Here is a 24,540-nt window from a genome sequence, read left to right as displayed (position 1 = left end):
CCTTTAGCATGAAAAAGCGGAAATAGAGGAAACGTCCGGACAGGCCGACGGCGCTCAACCCCGCCCCTTGCCCTGTGGTCGCCGCCATCTTGGTAAGGTCAGGGTTCTTCCCAGCTTCCTCAGCGGGACGCCGGGGGACCAAGCCGCCTGGCTGGTTGCCGTGGCAACGGAAGCATCCTTAGGCGGGGACACCTCCAGAGAAGTTCAGCGGACTACAAACCCCGACACTTTCCCTTTCACATTTTCAGCACCCCCGTCCTAGGGTGCCGTCACTCCTCTACTAGAATGACAGTGTCCGAGCTGGAAGGATACTTCGAGATGCCAGCCTAACAGGAGTTTTGCAGGCCAGGAAACTAAGCGCCAGAGAGGGGAAGAGATTTTGTCCAGAGCCACCCACGGTTAATATAAGATCCAGATCTCGACCCTGAGACTCCTGCCACCTAGTTCAGTGCCCGTCTTAACACCTGCACACCTGTGGTCAATGGCTCTATTAACAGATTGGATTCCCTTCCCTTTCCTTTACGAGCCTCCTTTCTCCAAATGCAAACTAAGAGCACTGAGGCAGATGCTTTCTGTGATACTTAGTGAAAGACTCCTCACACCCCCACTCCTTCCTTAGTCTTGAGCAGCTCCCCTGGGGTCCCCTTGAGAGTCACAGCGCCTGTGTACCTGAGGTTCAGGGAACGCCATCAGTGCTTCCCAGCCGAAGGGTCCAAATCTCATCTCCCCAACAACCTCTGCTGCCACTGGTATTGTGTAAAGTAAGTTCCCTGGAGAGGGTTGGTACTCCCAGAGACCCAGCGCTGGCATCTGCCTCATCCAGGCAGCATGGGCCCAGGCCTGTCCAGTTTCCTCCCAGGGGCAGCAGAGGAAGGAGAGATGCAGAAGGATGATTATCCACATATCCCATGGCGTGATGGGAGCTGCACCCCACCCCCTCCTTAGGGAACTATCTGAGTTTCGGCAGTTGTGCAGAACGCCACAACAGTGACGACTTTCCCACGTACCCACTGCTCCACTGTTCAGATCACTTTCACAGGATTTCAAAGTTCACCTCGACCCTGTGAGAGAAGAACAAGTATTGTCAGCCACATTGAACAGGTAAGGAAACTGAGGCTCAGAGAGGCACTTCCCCTTGTCTCCCAGGTGGTCAGCGGCAGAGCTAGGGCTGGGACCTCCAAGCCCTGTTTGCAGGCCAGAATTTCGACGCTAAAAAATCAGCAGTCTCCAAACCCAGATAATTTAACAAGGACTGTGGTTCTTCCACCTCACAGTAGCCCTAGATCAAGCCCAGATGCTGCCATCTTGTAGCTAGGGGATCTTGGGCAGGTCACTACCTGACTCTGAGCTTCAGGTATCTGTAGACTGGGGACAATGACTCTCCCAAACATCAAGATAAAAAGGAGAAACAGGTATGAGTGCTTTGTAAACAATTCACATGACACAGATGTCCCTCAAGCCTCCTGACCACCCCCCACCCAGCCCACTCCAGTCCCTCTTCTCAGGTGAGGGCAAGATGCCCAGCCTCCTCTTTTCTTCCTTGTTCTCCCCATCTCCCAGGCCCAGCTCTAATCCACCTCTCGCAGGCAGAAGTAGTGCTGCTATGAACATAGGGGTACATGTATCTTTTTGGATTCTAGTTTTGTCTGGATATATGCCCAGGAATGGGATTGCTGGATCATATAGTAATTCTATTTTTAGTTTTCTGAGGAACCTCCATACTGTTCTCCATAGTGGCTGCACCAACTTACATTCCCACCAAGAGTGCAGGAGAATTCCTTTTACTCCACACCCTCTCCAGCATTTGTTATTTGTAGACTTTTAAATGACATCAGAGGTTTTTATTGTCATTCCTCATTATAATCATTTTGCCCAGCTACTTCAGAGGGCAGGGCTGATGGCACACTTCAAGGGCCTTAGGATGCTCGGGCCCCTGCTTCAGACTCACCTGGGAAGTATCTCACACGTAGGCTCCTGGGCTCTATCTCGGACCTATTGGATCAGAGTCTCCGGGGAAGAGGGGAATCTTGGAGGCTGCATTTTCACAAAGCTCCGTGGGTGGCTTCAATGTCTCCTGCAGTTTGAGGACCACTGTGTCACAGGCTCAGAAGGTACAGTGTCTGTGCACCCTCAGGGTGGGCCTGTTCAGCTACACCAACGATCCCTGCCCTGGGGGCCTCACCATCTAGGAGGAGCCCATAGGAGGGGCTTCTGCCCAGGACAAAGGCCAGGGAAGGCTTCCTGGAGGAACTGACATCTTAGCTGAGTCCTGAAGGAGGTGCTGGTGGGACCCGGGTCGAGAAGAGGGGCAGGGTGACCCAGGCAGAGGACATAGCTGGTGCAGGCGACAGTGGGTACAAGGCACAGTCCCCTGTCCTCAGAGAATCACAGTGTGGCAGAGGAGACAGACAGCAAGGGCAGTGACAGGCACGATGAGGCTACCACCGAGTCCTGGCCAGAGCACAGGGAGAACTACTCCTCCCCCTCCTGCTGCTCCACAGTCCATCCAGGCAGGAGGGTGACCCCTGGCCTGGCCCAGCCACTGAAAGCTGTGTGACCCCAGGCAAGTCCTCTCTGGGCCTAGGTCTCCTCCAAGATTCTAACCTTTGTGTTCTGAGCCTCAGATTCAATCAGGAAAAGCTTGCCCCCCACAATCCCATATTCCTGGGGAAGTGCTGCCACCCAGTGGCCATTGGGAGAAAAACCTCCTGGGGCACCTGAGTCCCCCCCCGCCCCATTCCTGTCACTGTCACTGCCCCGCCTAGCTCAGGGCTGGCTGGGGAGCCTTTGGAGTCTGTGGGCAATGGGTGCTGACCTGTGCCTGACGTGCCCACCCCTCAGTGCTGCCATGGCCCCAGAACAAGGCCTGACTCCTTACTGACTCACCCCTGGCCTCATGGGCCCTTGTAAAGGTCAAGGAACCAGAGGTGGGTGGGTGGAATTCAGTTCAATTCATCATCAGCATAGAGATTTAGAGCATGGGTTTTTTGTGTTTTTTTTAAATGTCTTTATTTATTTTATTTATTTATTTTTGGCTGCGCTGGGTCTTCCTTGCTGTGTGCATGCTTTCTCTAGTTGCGGCGAGCGGGGGCTACTCTTCGTTGCGGTGCGTGGGCGTCTCATTGCGGTGGCTTCTCTTGTTGCAGAGCACGGGCTCTAGGCACGCGGGCTTCTGTAGTTGTGGCTCGTGGGCTCTAGAGCGCAGGCTCAGTAGTTGTGGCGCACGGGCTTTGTTGCTCTGCGACATGTGAGAACTTCCCGGACCAGGGCTTGAACCCTTGTGCCCTGCATTGGCAGGCGGATTCTTAACCACTGCGCCACCAGGGAAGCCCAGGGCATGGGTTTTTAAAGCAAACAGATGATAGCAGTGATACTAGAAGCTAACACGTATTGGCCATTTCCACATCAGGGGACAAGAAAAGCAAGGTCCTGCCCTGCCAGAGGTCACATGAGTGGGAGTGGCAGGCATTGACCCAGGTAACATTCCCCTCTTCAGAGCACTGGGCAAGACCCCAAAATAAAAGGGGAGCCCAATGGGAAAGGGTGTAACTGGACTCGTGGGAGCTGGTGGATGGGCTGGACAGAGCACTGGCTCCATGGCAGCTGTGTGACCCCGGAAATGTCCCTTGACCTCTCTGAGCCTTAGTCTCCATGGTTAAAATGGGTATCATAAGAGCCTGAGTGTTGATTTTAAATTGAAGTCAGACCATGACACCCCCTGCCCAAACCCCACTAATGTCTTTCCATCACAGGCAGAATAAACTTCAGGTCCTTACCTAGAGATCTGGGCCTGGCTGCTCCTCCCTGGTCACATTCTGTTCAGGGCCTCTGGCGGCTTGCTGTTCGTGGAACATGCTGGAATGTTTCCACCTGAGAGCCTTTACTCTTGTAGCTCCCTCTGCCTGGAACGTTCTTCCCCCGGGTATGCTACTCCCTCACTTCATCCTCATCTCTACTTCCGTGTTACCTTGTCGCTTTCTCCAGGAAGCCCTCCATGAGCACCAGCTAAAGCACAGCCCTTGGCTAGTCTCTTTCAGAACATCCATTCATCTCCCACCTCACATGGAGCACAGTTTGGGTTATGCATTTGTTTGCTTCTTAACTGGCTTCTTGTCTTTCTCTCCAAACTGCAAGTTCCCTGAGGGCAGGAACCTGGCCTGTTTTGGTCACACCTCTATCGCCAACACTTAGCATGGCGCCTGGCAAGTAGTACATTCAATGCATACCTGATGAATGAATGAATGAATGAATGAAAAACTGTGTCACTAGGATCCCAGAGACCAGGCAGTGGTCAGAGGTAGTGGAGGTCTCCAATTTCAGAATCAGAACCCCAGACCCTCTCAGCCTGGCACTGAGGTGCCACAGGAGACTAGCAGAGGAGGGAAAGAACAGTCAGATCTGTGCGTTGGCTGGAGTGCACAGGCCACTAGCGACAGCTTGAGGGAGCCAGAGACGCCTTTCGCGGAGGCGGGGGCATTGCCTCCCCCTCCCGGAGTCTGAAGTGAGGTGGGGAATCAGAGTGCAGGGGTGGCCCGACTGGGAAGCTGGGCTGGGGAGGCAGAAGGGAGCCCTGGTCTGGTGGGGGCCAGATCCCCCTAGGGACAGGGAAACGTCTCCCACTAGGGCGGCAGTGGGTGAGCAGGGGGTTAGATTGCATCCTTCCAGAGGCCCGTTCCTAGCTTTGAGGGAGCCATGGCCCTCATTCCGTGGGCAGCTCTCGCCTCTCTTCTTGACCTGCCTCCTCTAATCGGCTGCCTCTGGCCAGAGGTGGGATGTGGGCTCCCGTGGGGCCCCAAGTTCCCCCAGCCACCCCCAAAGCAGCTCTATTCCTAGTTCTGCTTGGCATATAATGGGCTGACCCCTGACCTTCCCCTCTCGCCCCCGCCTAGTGCTCTGCCCCCCCGGGTTAGGTCAGTGATGAAAGCCAGTGGGAGCCCGGGGGGCAGAGGGAGGCGGACAGTGCCTGATTGTTCCCCGCCCCTGGCAGCGCAGCCATGCTGGCTGCTGAGGGACTGACTTTTGCTCTCTCGCTCTTTCTCTCCCCCTCTCTCCCCCTCTCTCTCCCTCTCTCTCCCTCTCTCTCCCTCTCTCTGTCATTCTCTCTCTTTCTCTTTCTCCAGGTCAGGGATTCTCAGACTCAAGTGGGAAGTTAATACCCATGTAGTTCCAGGAACCCCCCCCAGAGATTATATGAGTCATCAGGCTCAGCACGGGGGCCCATGATTCAGACACGGGGCTGGGAGGTCTGGTAGGACCCCGCTTTGGAAAGAGACTGGGACCAGAGCCAGAAGACCTTGGGCATCCCTGGCCCTCTTTGAGTTCCAAGTGTGAAATGGCATCTTGGGATGCTAAGAGCAAAGCCAGCCCCACAGGAAGGTGTGGGGATGGCATGTGACACAGCTGTAACTGTGTCTTCTCCCTCTTTCCCCTCTGACCTGCCCCCCACCCCGCCCTCAGGATCCATACGTGTCAGGTCTGTGTCAGGCTCTCTGTTCTGTCCCATCGGTCTAGCTGTCCGTCTTGCACCGATAAATACCACACTGGCCAAATTACTAGAGCTTTATAATAAGCCTAGCTAGTTGGCAAGTGCCCCTACCTTATTCTTCAGGAGTATCTCAGCTATTCTTAGTGCTCTGCCCTTTCTTACTGCTTTTAGAATCAGCTTGACAAGCACCACCAAAACCCTGTTGGGGTTTGATCAGGACTGAACTGAATCTAGACATTAATTTGGGAAGAGCTGACATCCTTAAGATATTGAATCTCCTTATGCAAGTTAGTGGCTGTCTCTCTGCATTTATTTTAGTTTCTTTATTTTACTTCTTATTAAGGAAAATTTTCAATGCACAAGATTAGACAAAAAAGGATAACGAAGCTCTTTTTACCCAGCACCAAGCTTTACCAATTAAACCTCTCAGCCACTGTATCTTCAGCCATAATCCTGCCCACTCCCATCCCAGCATTCATTTTTTTTCCAGCCAGTCTTTGGGGTCTTCATTAATGTCTTCCAGTAATTTTTTTGTCTTACTTTTTGTTTTGTTTTCAAAGGATTATACATTGACAGGAAGTTGCGAAAATAGTACAGTTTCCCCCAATGGTGACATCTTACATAACCACGGCGCTTTACCAAAACCAAGAAATTGACATTGGTACCATCCACAGATCTTGTTCAGATTTCACTAGTTTTCCACGCATTCCTCTGTGTGTGTGTGTGTGTGTGTGTGTGTGTGTGTGTAGGTCCATGCAATTTCATCAACTGCGTGAATTCATATAATCACCACCAAAATCAAGATACAGAACTCTGTCCCACAAGACCCCTCGTGCTACTCATTTATAGCAACACCCATCTCCCCCCTTCCCCTCCCCAGCTCCTCCAGTCGCTAATCTGTGCTCCATCTCTACAGTGTTGTCATTTTCAGAACATCACCCCACAGCATGCAACCTTTCGAGACAGTTCCTTTCACTCAGCGTAATTCCCTTGAGCTCCATCCATATCCTCACATGTATTGATTGTTAATTCGTTTTTATTGCCAAGTAGTATTCTGTGGTCTGGAGGTACCAGTTTGTTTAATAATTCACTCACTGAAAGGCATTTAGTTTGCTTCCAATTTTTAACTATTACCAATAAAGCTGCCATGTACAATCATGTACGTATGTCATTGTGGATATGAGTTTTTGTTTCTCTATAATAAATGCCCAGAAATGGGTCATATGATTAGCAGATATTTTCTTTTTTAAGAAACTACCAAACTATTTTCCAGCGTGGCTATACCTCAGTAATATTTTACGCTTTTCTCTGTAAATATTTTGTTATATTTAATTTCTGTTATTATCATAAGTGGAGGATTTTTTTAAATTATATTTTGTTTGCTCTGTTGTTTATAAATGCAGTTACTTCTTATTGATATGATTTACACACTAGAAAATTCACCATTTTAAAGTGTACAATTCAGTTTATATTCACAAGGTTGTACAACCACCACCTCAATCTAATTTCAGAATATTTTCATCACCCCAAAAAAGAAACTTACATCTGTTAGCGGTCACTCCCCATCTCCCCCCTCTCCCCTGCCCCTGGCAACTATTAAGCTACTTTCCGTTGCTATGGATGTGCCTATTCTAGGTGTTTCATATCAATGGAATCATAATATTTGGCCTTTTGTGTCTGGCTTCTTTCACTTAACATCGTGTTTTCAGGGTTCATCCATCCACATGTTGTAGCTGCAATTTTTTTTAAATTAATTAATTTATTTATTTTGGCTGTGCCAGGTCTTATGTGGCACATGGGATCTTTGTTGTGACATGTTTAGTTGTGGCATGTGGGATCTAGTTCCCCGACTTGGGTTCAAACTCGGCCCCCTGCATTGGGAGTGCGGAGTCTTACCCGCTGGACCACCAGGGAAGTCCCTGCAATTGGTTTTTGATATTGATTTGATATAGGAATATCCTATCTCTAGCTCTGTGAAATTTCCTTCATAGTTCTAATAATTTGCCTGCAGATTATTTTGGATTCTCTATGTAGTCAATCGTATCACCTGCAAATAATGCCAGTTTTACTTTTTCTTTTCCAATCCTTATACTTTGTTGTTATTGTTTATTTTTTTCATGTCTTACTGCCCCAGATAGAACCTCAGGTGCAATGTTGAATAGATGCATGGATGAGGGCAAACTTGTCCCTGATTTAAGGAATGTATCTGTTGGCCCTTTAAGAACTATGTTTGTGCTGGTTTCTGTAGGTAATCTTTATCAGTTTAAGGAATTCCTTTCCATCCCAAGTTTGCTAAAATGTTTTTATCAGAAGTAGATGTTGAGATTTATTGCCAGTGCCTAGATGATCATATGAATTTTCTCCCTTAATTTATTAACGTGATGAATGGCATTATAGACTTTTGAATGTAAAGCCACGGTTCCCTTTCTAGAATAAACAAAATTCTGTTATGAGGTATATATCCTTTTTATTCATTGCAGATTTGTTTTGCTAATATCTTACTTAGGGTTCTCACATTGAATTTCACAAGTGGGACTTGTCTGTAATGTCCCTTTGAATGTTCTGTGTAAATGGAAAGGAGCCATCCCTGAGTCTAAAGTGTGTCTCGCAGAATCTCTCCGTCCCTATCCCTGTCTCTCTCTCAGGGTCCCTGTCTGTCCCTCCTCATACACACTGCTTTGGCTCGAGGGTACTCCCGTGGGTGGCAGAGGGAGGAGGCACCACCTGACCCCCAAGGTGGCCACAGAAGATGGAGCTGGAAACCTGGGACCTCAAGTTTTGGGAGGGACACAGAGCTGCGACTCCCCAAACCAGCCAAGGGGCCATAGCTCCTGGGCCCCTCATTGAAGAGGGAGGCTTAACAGAAATCCTCCCCTCCCTTCTCCGTGGGGAGGGGGAAAGCCCTCCAGAGGAAGTGGCTAAAAGGGGGCAGGGGGCAGGGGTTAATGGCCGCATTGTGCTGCGGGCTGACGGATGGCCGGCTTGTCAGTGGCAGTGGCCCAGCCTTAGCAGCCCCAGGGAGATCCCCTCCCCCTCCCAGTCATCTTCCGAGGGAGGGGGCCCTGCTGGCCTTTGATAAGTGCTGGGGGCTGCCCTCCCTGATGCGGGGACACAGGGCCAGCCTCTTTGGTGGAGTCTGGTCTGCTGAGGCCCAGAATGCAGCCCTCCACCCCAACCCGGTCCCTACCATTAAGCGCTGCAGGTGACCGCAGGGGACGTCCATCCTGACCGAGGGCCCCTTGCCCCACCGGATCTCGGGCACCACCAACAGCCCTGCCTTCTTAAGGATGACTGGGTCTCAGAAGGGACCTGGTGAAGCCCAACTCCCCCACATTTGGGGCAGGGAAACGGGGCTATGACTTGTCAAGGCTCCTGCAGGAGCAGAGGGAGAGCCAGTCCTATGACTTCCTGCTCAAATGCGCCCAGACTGGGGCCAGGCCGATGCTGAGATGAATCAGACACACTCCTCCCTCAAGGGGCTAGAGGCTGGTGGGGAGGGGAGTCAGCACGTGAACAGAAAAGTATAACCAAGTGCGGTAGAAGCAGCAAGCACAGTGTGCTATGAGTGCCAGAAAAGGGACCACTAGCCCAGCCAGGAGGTCAGGAAGGCTTCCAGGAGGAAATGATGCTGGGGCTGATTTTCAAAGGGTGAGTAGAAGTTAGACCAAAGAGGGTGGGGGCAGCAGGGAAAGGCATTCCAGGCAGAAGGAACAGTATAAGCAAAGGCTCAGAGTAAAACCGGTGAGGTGTCTGTGAGCCACAGCAGTTCAGTGCTGAGTAAGTAGGTCCGCAGGGCCTGGTTTTCCAGGTCCTCATGTGCCACGTCAAATGGTTCGACTTGGCGGTTTGGGGAAGAGCCATGTTCTAATCCGGCCTCCATGTGACCATCATCCTTTGGTCATTCAGCTCACTGAGCAGCAGTGTGACCTTGGACAGGTCACTTCCTCAGGAACAGCCTCCCACAAGCATACCCTGACCTGGGCTGCCTGGTCCACCTGAGGTTCTCTAACATCCTAATGTTACTGGTCTGGGGTGGGGCAGCGTGTGCATAAGCTCTTCTCAGTCCCAGAATATTGAAAAACAGCATGGTGGACAGAAGCTTGAAAGAGATGGTTTCTGGGTGGAAAACAGGAGATCCGCTTCCACAGTGGCATCGCTGAGCACATCAGCCCTGGCTGGCCTAACAGGGACTGCCTGTTATGGGGAAAAACCAACCCCCTCTCTGTTACTTGTAGTCAAATGCATTCCTAAACTGATTCAAGCTCCTTACCTCAAGCTGAAAAATATAGATTATTAAATACAGTCCAAGATCTTTCACATTCACATAAAAAGATTTTCCAGAGAAATGAGACTCTTTCTTAAATACAGGATACACTCTTTGCCTTTATTTCAAATAACTTTCAAACTTGAAAGTGTTTATTGTAGAAATTTGGAAATACAATAAAAGACAGAGTACTAAAAATTTAAAAATCACTCAAAATCCCACCACCCAGAAATAAATAAGGTGAGCGTTTTTGTCTGTTTTTTCCTTATATGTTGTGAAATGAAGTCGAGCTCACAGCAGTTAGTTTTTCCTTTTCTCTTTTTATTGATGTAATATATATGCATATACCATTGTGTATCCTGGTTTTATACCAAAAGCATTTCCTATGTCATTACAATTTTTCATAAGCATCATTTTTAGTGGCTGCATCGCATTCTGTCATAGGAAGGTGCTGTGATTTGTTTCACCAAGCCCCAAGCCCCCACTGCTGAACACTGAGGCAGTGGCCAGTTTTTCACTATTCTGTGAGTTGCAATAGACATCTGCGGGCATAAGTCTTTATTTATACCTAGTTTGCTTTAACAAAATGTCCTACAAATGCAGCCTCCACTTGTATCAAGGCATTCAGCAGTGCCAGCCAGGACAGCAACCATGGGTCCCGTGACCAGCCGCCTGGCAGTGCCCACAGGTGGCCTGTGGTTATACAGTGGCTCTGGGTCCTCCCTTAGAGTGCGCTACAAATGTTGTTAAAGCCAACTCAGCAACTGTGGTTTGTGTTTGTTTTATGATAAGAATACTTAATATAAGACAGACCCTCCCAGCAAATGTTTGAGTTTTAGCAACTATTTCCCTCTTTCTGGACCCTCCCTCCCTCCCTCCATGCACGTTTCTAATGATCTTCTTCTATTCTCCTCTGATCTAGGAAATCAAAGCACCACAACTGCATCAAAAAGGAGAAGAAATGGGCTCTGAGTGGGGCCATGAGGGGCTCCCCAGGGAGAAGTGCCTGATGGGGGTGTGGGGACTCCAGCAAGACCCCTCTGAGCCTCAGTCTCCTGAGAGGATTAGGCGTGATCCGCCCCCCTCACGGGATCCTGGCCCCATGGAGGTCCTGAGCGCAGGACTAGCCCAGTCTCCCCGCCAGCCTCCCGCATCACGGAGACAAGTCCTGAGGCATGGGGCGGGGGTGCAGCGGTGCTGAATGGACCCTGAACAGAAGGGGCACGGCGGCTGTGGCCACAGGAGGCCTGGGGAGCTGCCCAGAGCCGCCTCATCTCCTGCTCTTCAGATGCCCCACGCCTGGCTCATGCCCAGGGGGCCCCTCGAGCCTCTGCACGCATCCCCATCCTTGGCTGGGACCATGGGTCAGTCACAGCCCTGGGCACCAGGGCAGTTTGGACTCCCATTCTCAGTCGGGAGGCCTGGATGTGATCCTGGTGGTGACCACCATCAGTGCCGGGAGGGAGGGGGACCGCCATACCCCAGCCTTCACCTCACACCCTCCCGTCCTCCTGGACTCCCAGCAGACTCCGGGGCCCTCTTGTGGGAGAAGCTGAGGTGCGAAACTTCTGGGTGAGCTGTTGACTGGGGGTCTCGCTCTTTCAGGAAAAGCAACTGAGGCATTTTCCTACCCTCATTCCTCCCCAGCCTCCACCCAAAGTCAGGGGCAGCGAGCCTCCAAAACTTGCTGGTTGGGGGTTTACTGCTTCCTGAGGTGGAGAAATCTCCATCCAGGGGCAAGGATGTCCAGGTCCCAAAGGATGACGCACTCCTTTTGTGATCTCCACTGCCAGAAGGGCCCGTCCACCCACAGGGCCGGGTCCCCAACCAGTGTGGACCAGGTCACCAGGGAACCTGGACTGACAAACCCCAAGGAACGTCCCCGTCTCACACCCTGGACCAGTTGGGAGCGGCTGATGCTGCAGACAGCATCCTGCCCCAGCTTCTCACCCAACCTGCCTCTGCACCTCTGCCCTCCTTCCCGCTTCTGAGGCTCCCCTGCCCCTCCAAGCCCTGCTTCCCTCTACTGGCTGGGCGCCTCTCTCTCCCCCAGCTTTATTGACATGTAATTCACATACCATACAATTCACGCGTTTAAAGTACACAATTCAATGTTGTTTAGTATATTTATAGAGTTGTACAGCCATCACCACAATCATTTTAGGACACTTTCATCACCCCCCAGAATAAACCCTGTACCCTTTAGACATCATCCCTTAACTCCCTTAACTCCCCAGCCCTAGGTAACCACCACTCTACTCTCTGTCTCTACAGATGTACCTATTCCGGACATTCCAAACGGAACTTCTCTTGCCTCAGTTTCCCCATCTATAAAATGGGGATGGTAATGGTTTTCCTTCACAGAGTTTGTTGGGAGAATTTAAATAATACCAGGGCTTAGGATCATGTCTGGCCCAGAGTCAACGCTGTGTAACGTCTGCTGTCGACATCATCTCCAGGGCTGGGGCTCCTCCACCCACCCACATGCCTTCCACTTGCCCTATGAGCTCATTTCGCCCTCATCCAGACCACCCCGCCTAGACTCCAGACCTCCCGGACATCCCCACCCAGACACCCTAACAGCCCCTCAGACTCAGCGTGTCCTTCCTCCCCAAGCCTGCCTATCCTGCTGTGTCCCTCACTCAGGAAATGGAATGACCTTCCACCTGGTCATCCAGGCCAGAACCTAGGGGCATCCTTGATGCCTCCCTCTCCCAGGCCTGCCCCCACCATCTGGTCCATCAGTCTGACTCTGTCCCCCCACCTCTCCCTCCCCTGGCGGCTGCCCTGACCTGTGCCCTGACCTGTCTCCATCACCAGCTTAGTGGTCACAAGCGGGGCTCTGGTGTCCAGTGCAGTTCTGTCCACCACTCACCGGCCTCGGGGCCTCGGGCCAGTCACCTCACCTGTCTGATCCTCAGTTTCCTGGACGATAAAATTGGGATGACCTACAAAATACTGCCTTCTCCATTCACTTGTCTTGAAGATTATATGAATAAAATATGTGAAGAACTTAAGCCCTTTTTTTTTTTTGGCCACACCACGCGGCATGTAGGATCTTAGTTCACCGACCAGGGATCGAACCCACGCCCCCTGCGATGGAAGTGCAGAATCTTAACCACTGGACCACTAAGGGAGTCCCAGAACTTAAGCCCTTAATAAACATTATTGTTGTTGTTAATATTATTCTCTCACCTGGGTGACTCCACCACTCCTGACCCGAGTCCCTGCTTCTGTCTTGCCCACAGCACATGCTGCCTGGGTCGTGACGGGCTGACCACGTGCAGGACACCGAGGGAGGCCTTGCACGTGCTACTTCCTTTCACCTCCCAAGAGGCAGGTGTTGTTACCCTAGTTTTACAAGTAAGGAAACTGAGGGCCCAAGGTCCCACTGCTGGAGTCAACCACAGCCTCAGGGTACACTGTTGGCATTCGTGTATTGATTGAAAACATTTATCGAGCCCCTACTGCGTGCCAGTTACTGAGCTGGGTGCTGGGAAAACAGTCATAAACCAGACTGGCATAGATCCAGCCCATAAGATCTTTCTAGAACACAAATCCGACCCCTTTAAAATTCTTCAGTGACCACCCCACTGCCCTCAGGATCCAGTCCAGTCTTCAGGAGCCCTTCTTCCCTGCCCTCTGCATCCCACACGGCTCTTTCCCTCTGCCCAGCTCTCCCACCTTCCCTGCCCCAGCTCTGCTCCAGCACACGGGCCTAGTGGGGCCTCCCCCCACCAACACATACCGCTCGCCGTCTTCCCAGCCTCACCGCCGACACCAGCTCCGTCCCCACCTTCTCTCTCAATTTCTTTGCCTGGTGAACTTTCACTCATCTTTTGAGGCTCCATGCACGGTCACCTCCTCCAGGAAGCCCTCCTTCCCCACCTCCCAGCCTGGTGATGAGCTCCCAGGCTGCCTGTCTTGCAGCATGCTGGCTCTTTACTGATATGTCACTCCTCCTGGACTGTGGCTCCTTGAGGGCAGGACTGGGGGCTTCCCTCTCCCTCTGGCCCCCTTGCCCCCCCCCATCCCATCCATCACCATGTCGACCGATTTTACCTCTTCTTGCCATGGCCCGAAGGCCCCAGCCCAGCACAGGTGAGGAGGTTACAGGTGACCGCACACTGCTAGCCCCGTGCGGGTGCTCCCCGAGCGGTCTCTTTGCTCTGCTTCACGTCACTGTAAATTCGGGGACAGCATGAGATGGAGGAATTGGTGAATATTTGGAGCATCTGAGCACAACCTCCTCAGGCCTCTGGCTTCTGCGATTCCAGACGAGGGAACCAGCGTTGCTGGGATCTGCCTAAGTCCCCTCCCCAAGGCCCCAGACCTCTCAAGGGGTGCGTGGGCAGCAGCGCTGGAGAGAGATGACCAGGGCAGGAGTCACCTGGGTGAGCCCCCAGTCCTGGCTGGGCAGCCTCTCTGTGCCTCAGTTTCCTCATCTGAAAGATGCGTCGTCAGCCCATCCTCACCTGCCTTGCAGGGCTGTCAGGAGGGGAAAAGGAGGGGACAGTAGACAGAGACTGTCTTCCCTGAGAGCAGGCACTTCAATACCGACTGGCTTCCTGACACTCCCATCTTGGACACATTCTGTTTCATTTTCAAAGGAATTCCAGAAAACTTGGTTTTAGGTTTTCGCTGGAGGCTCAGACCCATCTCGGTGTTTCCCGTGGGACGGGGTGCATCCTGAGGGCTCTTTCCCGGGGAGGTTTTGGGGGGAGGGGCACACGGCTGGGTCCAGCCGCAGCACCTGGTTAGGACACTCACCCTCCGAGCCTCAGCCTCCGCCTTGGGGGGAAGATGGGTCGTCACTCCCACCCCACGGCTGCTGTGCCGTTGGAGCGGGATGGTGGATGGGAGGGGCAGCTTGTCTGGGAGCAGGGAAGAGGCCTGGGGTGGGGGCGGAGGGTCCCCCCTCCCTGGGGACACGAGGTGCACCACAAGAGCTCACATGGTGCCCCAGGCACCCCGTACCCTGCCCCCCATGGCCTCCCAGAAGCCACCTGGCCGCCCGCAACGCGGTCGCCTCGGCCACCAGGCCCTGCGCCCGCTCGCGGGGCGCCAGGGGACGGAGGGCGCCACGGCCAGGCCACGGTCACTCCTGGCGGCCCGGGGGTGCAGCGCAGGGCGGGAGGCGCGGGCAGGAGGGAGTCGGAGCGGGTGGGTGTGTGGGGGGCCGGGGAAGAGCCAGAGAGAGGGGCAGGGAGGGGAACAAAAGGTCCCTTTGTGGAGCAGCCGGGAGAAGAGGAGCACATTACCCAATGCCCAGAAGCCATGTTGGTAACAAGAGAACCATTCTCTGCCTCGCTTGGAAAACAACTTGGAGCAGAGAGAGACAGGGAGAGAGTTAACCCCATGGGCGCGGGGCGCAGGAGCCTGAGGCCACTTTGGGAGGCGGGAGGGAGCGAGGGCCCACTGGGGGGCCTTTCCGGCCCTGAGCCCGCAGTTTCCTGTCTCCCAGGCCTGGTCTGCGGTCGGAGGGCCCAGAGCCCCAAGATGGCCGCTTGGCCGAGGCCCAGCTACCTTTAGACGGGGGACTGGAGCCATGGCTTCTGCTGCCTGGGCCTGGCCAGACGTGTGACCCCTGCCTGCTTCCAGCTTCAGGGCCGGCCCACCCCACCCCGAGGGCACCCCTCCACTCTAAGTCCTGAAAGTATGGCCGCAGGTCCTAGGGCTGGTCCCGGCTCCAGGGCTGCCCAGCCTCCACCAGCCTCCCTCTGCTGACAGGCGGTATATTTCCTCCTGAGGAAGTCCCTTCCATGTTTGCATAGTCTTGCTGCAAGTTTTTTCTAAAATTTAATTCAATCTCTTTCAGCCCCACCCAGCTTTCTCCCCTTCCCACTTCTACCCACGAGCCCTGGTTCTCAGGCTTCTAGAGACCACATCTCTTATGAAGGCAAAGGATACCGGAAGAAGTCACTGTGCTCTGGGCTCTTCACGTGCACCTTGGGGCCAGCCTGGCTGAGGTGAGCTGTGGTCCCTTCTGCTGATGTCCGTCGTTCTAAAAGCACCTAACACTGGGCCACGTGTGGGAGGCACCCCATGAATAAGCAGAAGAAAGAGGTCCTTCCTTCCTTCTGCCTTCCCTTCCTTCCTTCCTCCACAAATACACACGGAGCCCTGTGCCCAGCACTGACCCGGCTCTGGGGCTCAGCAGTGGACCAAACAGACCACCCTGCCCTCAGGGAGCAGATGATGAACAAGTAAACAGGCTAATGGCAAGTGGCTACAAGCTCGATGATGACAAAGCAGGACAAAAGGAGAGAGTGACAGGGGGGGTTATTACATTAGAAATGGTGGTCAGGGAAGGCCCCTGCAAGGGTGTGCCATTCGACAAAGATCTGAATGGAGAGAGGAGGAACATCTGGGCAGAGAATATTCCAGTCAGTTGGTACAGCACATGCAAAGGCCCTGAGAGGGACTGTGCTGGTAAGTCTCAGAAGAGCTAGGAGACCAGAGTGACTGGAGCAGAGTGAGCCGGGGGTCAGACCACCAGGAAGGCTGGAGGAGCCCAGGTGTGAAGGGCCCACAGGAGCTTGGAGCAGGGCTCGTGTCGTCTGAGTTCCATTTCAACAAGGACCCTCTGGCTGCCGTGTGAGGGATAAACTGCGGAGGTCAAGGGCGAGAGCTGGAGACATAGCAGGACTTTTGCCGCAGCCCCTAACCCTGCGCGCTCCCCTCCCTCGCACTCCTCCTCCCCAGCTTCCCACCCTCCCATCAGAGATGCAACCATTCTCTGAGTAAGTGCTGGCCCAGCACCTTCTAGGTGCTAAGAATGGCGCACATGGTCCTTGGGCCAGGCAGGGCCCTAAAGAGAGCAAGGTTCCCCACCCCCGGGGGGGGCGGTTCACAGATGGTGGGGTCCCAGGCGTCTGAAGGGGACCCACTGGAGCACGATCCTTGCCTGTGGACCTGTGGTCGAAGAACGAAGCCTCTTCTTCGGGCAGTTTTTCGAGCTTCACAAAGGGCTCTCGGGAGCCCCCTCCCCCCAGCCCCACTGTGTTGTGACATCAGCAAACAGCCCAGAAAAGCAGGGGCTCAGCACCCTGCCTTCCACCTCAGGCAGGTCCCTGGCCTCCCAGAGCCTCAGATTCCTCATCTGTAACGCCACATGCGCCTCGCAGGTCTGGTGGGTACAGATCAATCCTCAGGGGGTGGAAATAGGCTCTAAGAGGTGAGAGATGGCACATGGTCACCAGCTGAAGGGGCAGTGCCTCCTGACCCCTAATGCTAGGCCCTTCCCTGCACCTCTGCGTGTTCCGATGCACCTGTGACCCCAGCTCAGCCCTGTCAAGTGCCTGGAGCTGTGAGGTGGGGCGGGGCAGTTGCTACAGAAAGTAGTGACAGTATCAGGGGGCTTCAGACAACAGAGGGGCCAGTGGGTAGGAGAGGGAGGCTGTGAGGCCCAGAGGGACAAAACAGGACAGATTTGGGGGTTCCAACTGAACAGAAAGCACCCCAGCCATGGTAGGCACCGTGGGACAGGTGAGAGAGAGACCCCTGTGATCCTGTCTGCCCTCACTGACTTTCTGTAGGCAGCCCAGGCCTCTCAAGCCTCTTCATCCTCATTTGTCAAATGGACCTCATCCTTTCTGGCCCGAGAGGGTGGTGGTGAGGATCAGATGAGGTGAGAGCTGTGCACGCACTGGGGTGGGTGTAAAGCTGGCAGGGAGGCGCTATTGACGGCGGTTAATGGTCACGGGGTCCTGCTGGGTTCCAGGCCTGTGCACCACTTACAAGATGGTCTAACAGGGTGGATTTGTGCAACAGGCAGGGCTGCAGAGAAGTGAGAGAAAACAGGAGCAGGAGAGAGAGGGAGTGGGGGAGGGAAAGGGGCATGACCAGGGCAGGGGGCCCAGAGGCTTCCTGGAGGAAGCAAGTTGTAGTTGTACGTATCATGGGGGATGGGTAGGGTTTGCATAGGCCCAGAGGCACCAGGAGGGCTTGTAGGTGGAAGGACCAGCATAATAAAGGCACGGAGCAGGGAAGCAGCTGGGAGAGCAGGAAAGATGAGGGCAGCGCCCTAGCTGGCAAGGTGGGGTGGGGAGGCTGGGGTGGGATCCTGGGTAGCCCCAGCCCCTCCTAGGCCAGAGCTCCGAGTCTCACCTCCACCTCTTCCAGCCTCGGGCTTAAAGCTCCCAGTTTCCATCTCCAGCCTCTGCTCAAGCCCTGCCCTCCCTGTGGAGCACCCCCCCCCCCTTGTCTTTGCGGCTGATTCTGACCCACCGTTCAGAGCTGTATGGCACAACTCCCTCTAGGGAGCCTTCCCTGAGCCCCAAGCCAGGTTGAGAATCCAGCCTGTGGGAGTAGTTCATTCCGTCCCAATGGGAAGGAACTATTATTATACCCATTTTACAGAGGAGGAAACTGAGGCTCAGGGAGATGTCATCATCATTGTTGAGGGGTGCACAGCTGGTGTCAGAGCTGGGATTCTAACGCTGGGAGAGGCCTGGCTCCTTTGAACTCTTGCGTTACCTCCCTCACCCCACCCTGTGCCAAGCACCTCTATCTCCTTAGATCCAGCACCAAAGCACAGAGAAGGGCTGCAATTCAACTGCTGCCACTCAGCCAGGAGGTGGCGGAGCGGATCCTGAAGCCAGGAGAAGCTGACCCCACTCCTCGCGCCACCAGTCTGAGAAGGTGCAAATAGGCCCAGGACGCAGGGGGGAATGAAAGGGGAGAGGCCAGGCCTGAGGCCAGGGACCGGAGCGAGGGCAGCCCCGGAAGGCAGGAAAGACAACCAGTGGGGACGTGAGCCCAGGGTGGCCAGGCTGGGGCAGTCAGGGACCGATGGCCCGTGGCAAGGCAGCGGGAGGAGGGGGAACTGGCCATGGAGCTGAGAGGGGCAGCTGGAGAGGTCGGAGGGGAACTGGGAGAACTGGGGTCCTGGGTGCCCGGCTATGGGGTTGTGCTGTAAGCGGGGTCAGGTGGCTGTCGCAGGCACTCACAGTCTAAGGTTTGGGCCCAGTGGAAAGAGCACTGGAGACGCTGCGGGTCACGCGGGAAGTCACCAAGCGCGGGCCCGGTGCCCTGGCCCACGTCACACCCTCGCCAGGACGGAAGCCTCGAGGCGCTTCCACGCGGCACTGTCGTCAGTCAGGGGAGTCACGTGGGGGGCGGGCAGGGGGGCCGTGGTGCCTTCCGGTGGCCTCCTGCCTCCACCCCGCCCCTGGGGATCCTGCCACCGCTCTTGGAAAACAACTGAGGAAATCAAGTGGAAACACAAATCCGCCACCCAGTCCCTCCCGCTTCCTCGGGCCAGACCCCCGCCCCCAGCGCACCCCAGAAGGGGGCTCAGTGGCAGAGGCCGCGCCAGCCCAGCATGGTTTGCCCTGGCGAGACCCAGTGGGCACGATCCTCGGTCCTGGGCTCCCAGCAGCTGGACCCATCGGCCCATCTAGTCCCACAGAGGCTGCCCCTCCCCAGGAGGACCTGGGGCACCAGGCTTGAGCCCCCTCCCTTCCTCCCTCTCTTCCCAGCAACCTCTAGACTCTGGGATCCAGGACCAGGGAACTTCCAGGCCTGACTCGGCCCAAGACCAGCTGGTCACCCTGGGCAAGCTCCTACCCCTCTGTGGGCCTCAGCTTCCTCATCTGTAAAATGCGAGCAACAAGCCCTGTCCAGTCCCACCTCACAGGAAAGAAAGACAAGGGCCTAGGGAAGGACAGCACTGTGTAAACTGTAAAGTGTCAGGCCCACAGATTGTCACTTTGATTTTTTTACAGAGGAGCTGCCTCTGTGGCTGGGGGAGTCAGCTCCATTCAGGGGACATGAATTACAGATGGCGATAAGGGGTCCCTGCCGTTGCTTGCCCCTGAGCAGCGGGGAGCCCGTCCCTGGCCCACCCGGTCCCTCTCAGCACTGGCCACGCCAAATGCCTCCCAGCCCCTCTACCCACGCCATGGGCAGGCTGCTTGCCCCGCCGGAAACATCGTTCCTCAACCGAACTCCTCCTCGTCCTCCAAGACCCAGCTGAGCGGTCCCTCCTCTGCGAAGCACCCTGATTCCTGGGGACTGAGCAGCACACACTGCCCCTGGTGTGTCCGGCCGGAAGAACGTGATGGGTGTGGCATCAGCCATCTTAGTGTCCCAACAAGTGCGTGAGCTCCATGGAGGCAGGGCCCGTGTCTTAACCATCCTGGGGTCCCTGCCCCACGCTCAGCACTAGGCATAACAAAGAGCAGAGTCAACAGATGTGACTGAGCCAATGTGTGCGTGGACATGTGTGTGCGAGCCAGGAGGGCTGGCTCGGGAGGTGACCCACTCGGGACATGACGGGGAAGGGTCGGCGTTTACTATGTGCACCCCCAGACTCCACCCGGGGCTACCTCTAGCCCCAAGACCGAGACCCCAGTCTCCCCCCGGGCCCACTCAGCCTGAGGGAGCAGGCCGGCTCGTTGCTGACAGAGTCAGGGCAGCTAATCCCATGCCGGTCACAGGGGTGCGTTCCTAGGAGGAGCGTACTTGTGGCATTTCCGGAGCTCTGCTGGGTGTGATGGAAGGTGAGGGGACGCTGGCCAGTTAGAAAGTGGACGAAGTCATCCAGACTTCAGACAGAGGGGACTAGACTACCAGGGAGGGACAACGGATGTGAGCAGCGTTTTGAAGGCAAAACTGTCGTGGCTGATGATTAGCTGCAGGGGGATGAAGGGGCGGATGAGTCGAAAATGACTCTGAAGTTTCACGCCCGGGTCGCTGGAGAACAGTGGAGCCATTGATGGGGCGGGGAAGCGGGGTGGGGGCTGGTTTGGGGGCAGGATGGTGACTTGGGTTTGGGACATAGACTCACAGCATTTGGGGCTGGAAACAACCTCAGAGATCATCCAGGTCACAGGTGAGGAAACGGAGGCTCCGGGAGGAGCAGCCACTTGGCCGGGACACTGCGTGGGTCGATGTCACGGCGGAGGCTGGGGACCTGGCCAGGATTAGTCCCGGAGGCAAATCAGACCCAGTCCCCACCTTCAGGGGTTCGGTGTCCCCTGGAAGAGACAGACATGGCCATAATTGCAACCTGATCGAAGGGGTATCCACGAGGCAGTGTGGGGACGCAGAGGGCATGGGGGAAGGGGGAGTAACAAGGAATAATAATATCACGGTTATCAGAAGTGGGGCCCCTGTGCCATGTGCATCTCATGTAACCCTTGCAACCATCCTACAAGCTACTAGCCTCCTTGTCCCCATTTTACAGGTGAGGTTGAGAAAACTGAGCAGATGGTCCAGGGCCTCATAGGTCTGATGAAGCCCAAACTCGTGCTCTTAAGCTCTGCTTCTTGGTAGAGGTGTTCTGGAACTGAGGCCTGATGGGTGAGTAGTTTTCCAAGTGACAGAAAGGGAGGCGGCAGCATCAGGCAGAGGCACCAACATGTATCAAGGCCCAGAAGCCCACCCTTCCATTGTCAGGGTTTGAGGTGTTGGTCTGTAAGCCCACCTTCATACCTCTCTCCCAGGGCCTCCTACCCTGCTCCCCACCCCCCTTCCCAAGCCCCTCACTACACAGGACCTCACCTGTGCCACCCCCTACTGATGATCTGATGGATTTGTCAGGCGAATGAGCTGGGGGTAGAGGGGTTGGGGGTGGGGCTGTCCCCTATCCCCAGGGAACCGTTGCCCCTGCTCCCATGGCCTTCACAGCCCAATCCTGCCCCATCCCCTCTTCCCCACTGTGCCATCTTCCCATCCCAGGAGTGATCCTGCAAAAGCGAGTCAGCACAGAGGAGGGAGGGGTTGGCCTGAGTCACCCAGCATGTGAGCAGCTGAGCTAAGGCTCAAACCCACAGGGCCTGGGGTCTCAGACGGTGGCGGAGCCCCCTGAGCTTGGACAAACCACAGAGTGCTCCCTTTCCGTACTTCTCCATCCTTGGGCTCCCATTTATGGTCACCTTGGGAGTGAATCAGGAGAGAAGGAGGGCTGAGGGTGCAGTAGTGTGCTGGTGTCAGCTCCTACCAGCTCGTGAGAGCCAATTGCTAAATCTTCTGGAATTTTCCAAGCCTGTTGATGTCACCTTGGAAGCTTGAAATTGGCCCCGGTGGGAGTTTTTACAGTGTGAACACTGGCAATTCATCCCTCTATGGCCACCCCCTCCCTGACAGAGCTGGTTGTTAAGCACTTACCAGCACACCACTGACCAGGAGTCCCACCTCCGTCTGGGTTCTCTCAGCCCAGTCTTGGGCTCTTGAGGGAGTTGCTCTTGTGCTAAATCCAGTGGGATCTCCTTCTTGCCACAGGTCAGTCCAGTCCCAGCATCAGCCAATCTTTCCTGTTGCATCTTGGACTGCTCCCTTCCTGCCCCTGCACTCCAGCTACAGAAAAGCAGATGATGCTTGCTGAATAGGCATTTGCTTATGTTGTTCCCGTCTTCTGGAATGCCCTTCCCTCATCTCTGCTTCTTGAAATCCTCCTTACTCTGTCAGAGCCTGGGGCTCTGGGAAACCCTGAATCCATTCCCCTGCCTCAGGACAGAAACACACCAATACCCTCCTGCCACCCCCAGCCTGCTTGTGGTCTCCAGCGGAATGGGGTGTTAATGGAGGACAGACTGGTTGCTGCCCTCAGGGGTGGCAAAAGCAAGAATCGACTTAAACCACCCAGGTTACCTGGAAACGAATCCCTTCATTCCCTGTTCGGCCTTTTGAACTCCTCTTCATCCTTCAAAGCCCAACTCAGATGCTACCTCTGCCAAGAGGTCTTGCCCAGATCACAGTCCTCCATCACCCCCTCACCCCTCTGCCTTGTACATGCTTTGATGGTTGCGCTCATGGCGCTGGGCAGGGCTTATCTGTCTGTGTGTCCATCTTTCCACTGAACCACGGCCAACTGAGGCATGACAGGCCCTTATTTAAGGCTGAGCCCGCAGCCTGGTGCCCCACAGGCTTAGGAACTGCTTGTTGAATTGGCTCCGTCGCTGTCTTGGGCAAGTCCCTCTTCTCCCTGGGCCTCAGTTTCCCCCCTGTATGAGCTAGACTTGAACGAGGTAATCTCCAAGGACCCACCTCTCACATTCTAAGGGTCTGTGAATATATCCCCCTCCCGCCCCCCATCAGTCTCTCACCTTCTAGTTTCCTTCCCTAATTCCCCAGTGGGTGACACCCCTTCCTCTGCTGCCTTCACCTCTCCCCGCAAACACCCTGCAGCCGACACACCGCTCAGGCTCAGACCTCTGGACTCCATCTTCCTGGGTGCTCTTTTCCGTCAGACCAGGGGTTTCTCCGAAAGGGCAGGGGCCTTGCGCGCCCACCCCTGGCCCTGCCCACAGGCCAGGCACGCGGTCAGCATCCACAAGTGCCAGTCAGCGGGCCGTGATGGAGCAGCCAGGACTTGCAAGGCCTTTGGCTAGTTTCAGCGTCCCTGTTCAGACAGGCCCGGAGCCGCCTGCCCCTCACAGCCGGGCCCCCCCTGGAGCCCCCGGGGGTCAACAGCCGCATCCCGCTCTCTGCCCGTTGTGCTCCGACCTTCATAGGGTGCGTGCGTCCGGGAGTGCGTGTGTTGGGGGGGTGGGGTACACGACAGCCCCTTCCTCCCCAGCCGGCACAGAGGACTCAGGTGGCTGTGGGGCCACTGTCCCTCTCACTCTCTGCCCTCTCCTCCCCTCCCGAGAGCGCGCGCACACACACACACTCAGAGAGTCCTGAAGCGGCAGAGCGGTCAACCTGCGCCGGCGTTTGGAGCACAGAGAGGTGTCACTTGTGCCATCGGGCGTGTTGAGCAAGAGGGGACCAGATGGGATTGTTAGAAGGGGCTCTGAATCCCTTGTTGGTTCCGAAACCCAAGGACCAAAGGCTATCCCCGCCCCTCAGGCAGCACTGTACAGCCAAGCCTCCCACCCCGGCCCTGCCTCCTTGTCTAAGTCACCAAGCCCCTCACGGCTCTCGTGGGGCGACACCCTGAAGCTCAACGCAGGGTCTCACAGTCTCTCACAGGCACACGGGGCAGAGTCAGGGCCCAGGGATGAAGCGAACAGAGCAAACCACAGGACGTGGGAAGGAGAACCCAGTGTGGGCCAGTCCATCCCGGAAGGCTCCAGGGAGCGGTGGCTCTTGGGCGACGCTGGGTTTACAGCCCAGACTCTGACGGCTCCTCTCCTGGGAGCTGGACGATCTTTAGCAAAATCCTAACCTCTCCGTACCTCAGTTTCCCCATCTGTAGAACAGCGGTAGGTCACAGCTCCTACCTTATGTAGTTGTCACAGCTGAGTGAATTGACAGATGTGCCTGCATCTGGTGTCTGGCACGCAGTAAGTGCTCAGGAAACATTAGCGCTGCCGTTAGAAGTATAGCAGAGGGGCGCCCAGCCCTCCTTGCTCCATTCCTGAGCACGGCCCCTGTGCTGGGTGCTGGGAAGACACCCAAGGCCATGGCCTCCGTGAGCTTCTGAAGGTGGGGGAGGGTGCAGACAGGGAAAGAGCGGCTCTCGGGCTGTCTCTGGGTGTGCCGAGGAGACAGACCAGGACAGCTGAGGGCCCAGCCCTGATGGCAGAGGGTCAGGGGCCAGGAGAGGTGTGGTCTCAGAACAGAGGAGAGTGCGAGGAAGGAGTTCCAGGTGGAGGAACGGCCTGAGCGAAGGTGCAGATGGTGCACTCTGGTCAGGGAGGGCGTGCTGCAGAATCCCCCGGGTTTAGAACCATCACCACCAGCACAGGAGGCTGCTCTTGACCCCCTGTGCCCCCATACGCACAAGGCCCCCATCCCCATGCAGGACGACACACCTATTTGCATGCCTCTGCACCTTCGATCATGAAGCCCCCTCCCACAGGTGTCACCTCCTCCAAGCAGCATGTGAAGTTAGTGCGCT

At 55.3% G+C, this 24,540-nt stretch overlaps 1 long non-coding RNA gene across 3 annotated transcripts in view; it reads right to left on the bottom strand.

The window, feature by feature from the left end:
• Positions 1-11,842: 11,842 nt before the first annotated feature.
• LOC309610246 overlaps positions 11,843-24,540 on the bottom strand; it is a 48,043-nt gene continuing 35,345 nt past the window's right edge. The window contains exons 2-4 of one of the 3 annotated variants that reach the window (XR_014233796.1): positions 21,864-22,052; positions 18,256-20,731; positions 11,843-16,919 (exon numbers count right to left, since the gene is read on the bottom strand). This is a non-coding gene — a long non-coding RNA (uncharacterized lncRNA). Of the gene's footprint in view, positions 20,732-21,863; positions 22,053-24,540 lie in introns of all 3 variants that reach the window. The other 2 variants (XR_014233797.1, XR_014233795.1) reach the window with 2 other exon arrangements.

The sequence above is a fragment of the Balaenoptera borealis genome (genome assembly GCF_965194805.1).
Source record: "Balaenoptera borealis genome assembly, chromosome: 13".
Taxonomy (NCBI): domain Eukaryota; kingdom Metazoa; phylum Chordata; class Mammalia; order Artiodactyla; family Balaenopteridae; genus Balaenoptera; species Balaenoptera borealis.
The sequence above is the reverse complement of the archived record's forward strand: the minus strand, read 5'-3'. Positions and strand labels throughout refer to the sequence as shown.